Genomic DNA, 4785 nt, shown 5'->3' with positions numbered 1-4785 from the left:
CTTCGGTGTTACATTAATCTGAGGGATAAATGTAAACTGCACACGGGGACATTAGGGCAAAGTGACCATTAGGGGTTACATGGTGAGTTACAATTTATGATGGATATAATGAATACATAAAAGAACGATATGATATGGCACTACGTGGTTAAAGCTTTTATATTATTATTGTATTTTCTAGAGTGTGTAAACGACATCACTTAACTGGCATATTACATATTTTACTTACTGGGCAATGGTGGTTGTTGCTCACCCCTCACCCTTCTATTTTACAGATGAGTTATTTTGGCAAGACATAGACTAGACGAGAGCGGAGTTATGTTAGACGAGGAATTTGAGAGTTTTATTTATTTTGTACAATTGTAAAGGTTTTTTGAGGATTATTTTTATAAGAGAAGTTTGGTTTCCTTTTAATTTTATTTTTACTCGTAAACCGCATGGGGGGTTAATTTTTCCACCTACCCCAAATCCAGGACATGACACTTAAGTTGTATGACAACTTAAACACAAAAGGGCACAAGGCCCTCTAACTAGAGTTAGGCTGGCCATAGAGAGAAAAGAGTGAGGTTTGGCCCTCTAACTAGAGGGAGTCTTGGTTCACCACTACTACTAGGCTTTGAATTTCATGGTTCAAATTTTCTTTTAAACTGCATACAAGCATGCTCCGCCATTTAATTCTTAAATGCATGCAATATGTTACTTAATGAACTTAGTTTCTCAAGTATTTTCCTTCTAGTGGTATCGGAGCCAAGGTCTAGTAGTTGGTGAACTCTATTGGGTTTTGTTGTGCATAGCTTATGATTTGTATGTTGTAATGGTTACAAGATTCACTCTTGCCTCTTTGAATGAAAATTTTGTTTGAAAATTTGTCATCTCAAATGTTGTAGATGCAATTCAAATGAGCATGAGTTTTGGAACTAAGATTTGGTGTCTTCCATGGGTGGATTTTTTGGGTTCTTGTTTGTCTTGTTAAAAGAGTTGTTAAAGTAACATTAGGACCCCCTAAGTACCCAAATATGTTAATATGTTATTTCCCTAAGTTTGAGCAAGTTTAGGGTGTCTTTGGGTGAAAAAATGTTCATGGTGCTCCTATGGGATTTCATGGCTGTTCCTAAATGCTTTTGTTTTGTTCTTCATGTTCATAACAAGAATATAAAGTTTGAGTGTTCGATTCAAAATTGTTTTGAATTTTATTTAAAATTTGTTTGGAATAGTTCATGTGTTTTGATTGGTACTATTGAATCAACACTATTCACATCACCATTCAATCAACACCTTACCAACAACTTTATGAATTTTGACACCATCTCTCTCTACAACACCGGTCACCCTACTAAACTAAGGTATTTTTAGGGTTTTTATACAATTACATAAAGTTTTGATACTTTTATGTATTTGCACTTCGACCCAAAAGTTTAAATTTTTACATAAAAAACCAAAATCATTAAAGGATAAATTATTTTACTCCTTTACTGAGATTTTTGTAATTGTTAAAATTATTTTTTTTCTAATTGTAATTACATGAAGTGATTCGCCATGCCACCTGAACCAAGCAATCTAAGAAGTCTAAATTCGAACAAAGCTACATGTGCGGAAGAACATAATAAAAGAAAAGAGGAAAAGGGAAAAGTACCTGAAGCCGCAGAAGCCACTTCCTTCTTCTCTTGCCCGACATCCTTTTCCTCTCCACCGTCGGATGTCGTCTTCTTTTAATGCTTTGGGAAGAAGTCCCATAGGCATTGCTTTCTTCGGCCGCTTGGGAAAAATGGGGTTTTGAGCCAAAAGCGGTGACCGCATCGTCTGACACAAGCCTTGGGTGGCTAGAAAGGCAAAATGGTAGCTTCGGCTGCTTATCAATGTGAAACTTGGTAATACATGTGAAGCACTTCAACTAGTGAGTCATATAAGCTTTCCAGACACCACCTATCCGACTTCGGTTGGAAATATAGTGATAAGGACGGAGACTCTCAGGAGGCGTATATGTGGCACTCCAGAATAGTTTATTGAAAGAGGAATCACCCTCCACAGACAATGATCGGTGAGTGCCTTTATCAAAACCGAATTGTCTCCTCACTCGGAAAGGAGCATAAACTGTAAATGCTTCGTCTCCATCTTCACCAGGGAAAGGGACTGAGGGAGCCAACACAGCTAATGACTTCTCTATGAAGGAAGTAAAATCTAAGAGTACGTTTGGTATTCTACTTGAATCTAACTTTTTAAACTCAAAAACAATTTTCAAGTTTTAGGCCTTAAAAACTTGTTTGGTAGGACTATTTTCAAAAATTGAACTCAAAACTAACTAAAAAATATAGCATATTCTCTAAAAACACAAAAAAATGAGTTTTTAGAGTTTTTAAACTTAAATTCACTCATTTCTTTTCTCTCCCTCCTCCCTTCTCACTCCAAATCTCCCTTTTCTTCTTTCTCTCTCCCCTTCTCTTTTTTTCGTTTTTACCTTTTTCGTCTCTCCTCTAATCCGCTTTCTTCATTCTTTTGGTTCTTTCTCTCACTCCTCTTCTTCTCTATCTCTTCCGATCCTCTCACTTCTTTCTCTTTTCTCCATTCATCTCTTATTTTCTTTCCTCATCTCTCATCTTTCTCTCTCGATCCCCTCTTTTTGGATCTCTTTGTCCAGTTTAAGTTGTAAGATTTAAAAATTTTAAATCGCATACCAAACAAGTTTTTTAGTCTTAAAGAAAATTATTTTCAAGAAAAATTCTTAAGAAATGTTTTGAGAAATTATAAAAAATTTCAAATAGGATACCAAACAAGTCATAAGTTTTCGGTCAACGAAATCAGGGTCATACTACTATCTTTTTCTTTATCCTATGGGGTTAACATATGACAAATGAATCTCACTCTTTCCTCGCAATTTTGGTCAGCAAGCAAGGGTTTTCTTATCATTTTAACACTACAAGAGTTTCTTCTTGGGCTGTCTCCTTATGTCCAATTTTTGTATTGATTGTGGACCTAGTCCGTATTGACTGTGGACCTAGTTATTTTCAACAAGGAGCAAGAAGGAATTTAGCCATAGTAATAAAACATATATATTTGGGCAAGGCATATACCAGGAAAAAAGAATAGAATTGTTGTTTGGCGATCCTGGGAAATTAAGACACCTCCTTCGGCAACTCTCCTCACTAAGAGATTTCGGGGGACTCTCATTATATGCTACTACACTTTGGTACTAAGAAGTTTCATAATTACTTAGTGACTTAGATTTTTGAAGTTCCCAACCGTTAAGTTTTCTCACTCGGGTTGAGGCACTCCTGCCGAAGAACAAGAGTTTTTTCCAACCAGGAGGCAATCACGACGTGACACATGTCAACATCACAATAAAGCTTCTAGAGTCCCACATCGGCCACGGATAGAAGCCGGAGACTCTCCTCAACTATAAAAGAAGACTATTTTTCTACAATTAATCCCTAATGCCATTATTGTATTTAAACTCGTTATCAGAACTCACTAATGATGATTATGCTTAAACCATATGTAAACTCTACAGTATTAATGAGAACTTCTCTACCCTCCTAGATTTAGCCCAACTTAGGGTGAATCACGTACATCCAGTGTCTACTTCCCTATCTTTATCTTTCTACTTATCTACCTACACTAGGTTGCTCCGGTTACAAACTTAACACTTTATGTTGAGACCAAAGTCTCACTGATTTTTGCATCAACAATAGTAAAATAAAATCCGAACATAACTAGCTTTGAAACTGAAATTAACTTCCTTCTCATGGAAGGTACATAACCAACATTTTTTAACTCTACACAAAAACCGACATTTTATATCTCTAAACAAAAACCAAATTCTAACTTTAGGCGGACACTTCCTAAAGCTTTGAATTCAACTCTTCTTCCATTGCCAATTGAAACTTTGACTTCATCCTTATTTGGTGTTCTCCTTGTTGTGAAGTCCTACAATGAATTCATAACAAGAATATAAGAGCCTGAGTCAAGCCACCATGCAATGCGGTACATCAATTAAATTTGACTCAAAACAAGCAAAATTGTTTTTAGCTTTCTTTGTTTCTTGTTTAGCAAACCATGCATTATATTTGGGACAAGTCCTCTTCATATGGGCTGCTTTCTTACAAAAATAGCATTTGAAAATGGATTGTTTGTTAGGTTTGAAATTTCTTTTGGGGAAGGAGCACTTTTGGTAGTGTCTTTCCTGGCAACATTAGTTTGGATGGCTTATGGGATTTGGTGATACTTTGAAAATCGATGCTTACTCAGACTTCTCCTTTTTCATCATTTCCTCTTCATTACACAAATTGATATTAACTCATTCACATCCTATTTTTCACGCAAGGCATTATAGGACACTTTGAGTTGTGTGTAACTATCAGGCAAGGAGTTTGTTGATGCACAAAACTGGAGGTCTTGCAACAACGTAAATCTGACCGGAATCTGCAAGAAAGTAAATAACACAAGATGTATCGTGGTTCACCCCAATGTACGGGCTACATCCACACTGATTATTGTATTTCTCTGAGGGAGAGAGAGCTCTGAATATGAGAATCAGGCTCTCTGAATGTGAGGGAGTTTTGAGAGAGCTTAGAGCTTAGGGGTTGTGAGGAGGCTTGAGGGGTGAGGAAGCCTCCCCAAATGAGAAGAGTGAGGAACCATTTTATAGAATAAGGGCTCCTCACTTATTACATATTTGCCCCTTCCTTTATTACATAATTACATTTAAGTCCCCCGAGTATTTATACGAGATCTAAACACAGAGGCCCTAAGTATGGTACAAACAGTAGTCCCCCAAGTCTTCAGTTAAGA

Source organism: Malus sylvestris, chromosome 13 (assembly GCF_916048215.2).
Source record: "Malus sylvestris chromosome 13, drMalSylv7.2, whole genome shotgun sequence".
NCBI classification, from domain to species: Eukaryota; Viridiplantae; Streptophyta; class Magnoliopsida; order Rosales; family Rosaceae; genus Malus; species Malus sylvestris.
Note: the sequence above shows the minus strand (reverse complement) of the source record.